Consider the following 3,045-nt stretch of genomic DNA (forward strand, 5'->3'; position numbering starts at 1 on the left):
TGATTTGATATTTGCATATATTGTAAAATGATCACCACAATAAGTCTAGTTAATGTCCATCATATATGTAATATATATAATGTGCTTTATGACATCTATTAAGGAGAAGACATTCTATTGAGATTTTGCTACAATAATAGCTACAGAAAAATAGGAAGACTGAAGGAAGAACCTGCTGTTCCCTTCTGCACAGGTCACTAAGGAACCCATGGGGAGGGGAAAGAGAGGGGTGCCTGGTAATGACCAGAGAGAGGACCCCCTGGATGCTATCTGGCATGAGGAGTCTGATATGAGAGAGAGAGAGAAAAAGAGAGAGACAAAGAAATAAAGAGAGAGAGGGGCTAACAGCCCAGGTTTCATGAGGGAGGGACAGGTGGGGTCCAAAGAGGTCACAGCACTTGGGAGTCATTGCATCAGAGCCTGCACCATGTCCTTCACCAGCACATCACCATCTTCTCACTGTTGACTGTCAGCTGGGCAGCTCCAGTGGATGGGGCATTCCAGGGTCAGTGGGACCAGTCTCCCACTGGTCAGTGTCCTTCCTGCAAACCTGTACCCACCATAGGCCCCACAAGGGACACAGCCCAGGTTGGCAATGGCAGTCACTTTCTGCACCACAACATTGTTACTCTGACAGGTGTCTGGCAGCTTGAGCTCCTCTGTGATCTCATTCATGCCTGTCAGCTTTCCCTGTTCCTGAACTCATTCTCACTCATGAACACAGAGCCATCAGTTCCCCAGTGGCCGGATGGAGACATAGAACTCTTGGGTTTTGTTCACAGCTGGAAGCCTGGACACCTAGGTTGAGTCACAGAAATTAATGTCCATGACAGCAGTGGCAGATTCTCTGAGTGCTTAGGGCTCGATTTCAGGATGTTAATGCCAGCAGGAAGTTCAGGGCATGCTCACATGAAGGCCCTTGACAGGGGTATCAGAGCTGTTGAAGAAGTAAATGTGCACAGCCACTACGTGGGAGTCCCGGGAGAAAGGCTGGCTGCTGAAGATGTAGCCCACAGATAGCCCCTCACCAGCTAAAAGGTGCAGCAGCTCCTGCCTCCCAACACCCAATACTGGAATCGGGAGTGAGGGCACGGCGGGGGCAGAGTCTGTGTCAGGCCCTGTAGGTCAGCAGCCAGACTGCTAGACACAACGCTGGGAGGAGAGACAGGCTGGATATTGGGAGGGGTGAAGTCCTCTAGATTGAGCAGGGAGATCTCCTTGGCTGCAGGGGCACTTTTGCCACTGGTTTTTTGTTTGTTTTTTGGTTTTCCTCTAGGAGGCAGGTTCCATCTGCTCTTCCTCAGACCCTGCTGCCTCTCAGACTTTGATGAACTATTAATGGAATCACTGTTGTCATCTGAGAAGGAGCCTGAGCACTTTCTTCCTCTTCACCTTATTCTCACCTTCCTCCTCACTCTGATCACTCTCGCTGCTCTTCCCCTTCCCCTCATCCTCATCCTGGTCTTCATTTTTGAACTCACTGCTAGACTCCCTGGAGCTGCTATTGCTGCTGCTCTTACTGTATGATTCACTCAAACTGGTGGTCGCTGCCTGTAGACTGTGAGCTCTGAGTCCCACTCAGAGGCTAAGTAGAAAGGTTTCTCCTTCTTCTTCTTCCTCTTCCTCCCCCTCCCTTCACCTCCCCTCCCTCCCCTCCCCCTCCCCTTCCCCTCCCCTTCCCCTCCCCTCCCCTTCCCCTCCCCCTCCCCCTCCTCTCCTCCTCCTCCTCCTCTTCCTCCTCCTCCTTCTTCTTCTTCTCCTCCTGATTTGATCATGTGGTCCATTCACATATCTCCAAGTTGTACAAAGATGGATCCGGGGTTTCCTCTGGCCAGTCTGTGAGTTCCTGGTAGCCTGTGGCCTTGGCATTGAGCAGATGAGACAGTGAGCCCATCTGTAAGTGATCCTGGTCTTTGAAGAATAATTCCAAGACTGGGAGTGGTTTGGGTGCCATGAAGAGTGTCTTGGCATGGCAGCTGAGGGCCCCACACTGCTCCAAAGGGACCATAAATTGCTGGGTGAAGTGCGCCTGGTTTCTGATATCACAGTTCTTGTTGTACACGGCCAGACTCAGTACATACATGCTCAGCAGTTTGGTCTACTTAGAGTTGGTCAGGTAAAGCTTGGCCAACCAGGTTGATGACCTGCAGGTTGAAGATGTCCTCCTCTGCTGTGAAGGACTTGGCTGTTTTTCTCAGGACGTCAGATGCAATCCTAGGGACATGCTCACAGTACTCACTGAAGAGCCACAGGATGCTGGCTCACACCATGGCCACCTGGATGTTTTCTGATCTTTGCCCAGTGTTTGATGATCTCATGTTGTGCTGGGTCTATCTGCAGCAGCTTCTTCATGATGACCACTGACTCTGTGACCACGAGCTCATCACAGTGGGACAGTAGCTGCACCAGGTCATTGCAGCAGATGTCACCCACTCAGCCTATGTTAGTTGCCCAGCGTCTAGTGGCTTGGACCGTGGCTGCCACAAAATCCCTGTCTGTGCTGTGAATGTAGGTCTGGCATTCCCGTAGGAAAGTTATGGATGTTAGTCTCATTTGCCAGGTTGGTCAGTGCTTCTAGCTTCAGGATCTTATCTGGGTGGGGTTGATGGGCCTGATGTAGAAAGTCTTCTAGGAGGGCTCAAACATGTCTGGGCATAGTGGACATGGTGGCCACATTCTGGAGCACCATGTACTGCACCTCACTGCAGGGAGAGAATGGGTCAGAGGTACTTGGGCCCCTCAGTTGGAGCAAGGGGCAGCAGGTAGGGGGAGAAGGGAGGTGGGCCAAATAGGAGGGAGGGAAGGATAAGTGGGAGGAGGGCACCAGTAGGTAGAGGATATCAGTGGGAGAAGGACAGGACTGGCGTCAGTGCGGGGGTAGGTGAACTAGGGTGTGGAGGTTGGAGGGGGTGTGATACACTCAGAGTCCTGGAGAAGCCTTTTTTTTTTTTTTTGAGAGCACAAAATATTTTATTTAACAACTTACAGTGTAACAATTTGCATTTAGGAGAAATAGCTCCTCCCTTAAAGAAAGCTTCTTGAATC

The 3,045-nt window shown here is 50.8% G+C and overlaps 1 pseudogene; it reads right to left on the bottom strand.

The window, feature by feature from the left end:
- Positions 1 to 405: 405 nt before the first annotated feature.
- On the bottom strand, positions 406 to 2,646 carry LOC132416052 (AP-3 complex subunit beta-2 pseudogene; annotated as a pseudogene).
- Positions 2,647 to 3,045: the final 399 nt, after the last annotated feature.

The sequence above is a fragment of the Delphinus delphis genome, chromosome 20, assembly GCF_949987515.2.
Source record: "Delphinus delphis chromosome 20, mDelDel1.2, whole genome shotgun sequence".
Taxonomy (NCBI): domain Eukaryota; kingdom Metazoa; phylum Chordata; class Mammalia; order Artiodactyla; family Delphinidae; genus Delphinus; species Delphinus delphis.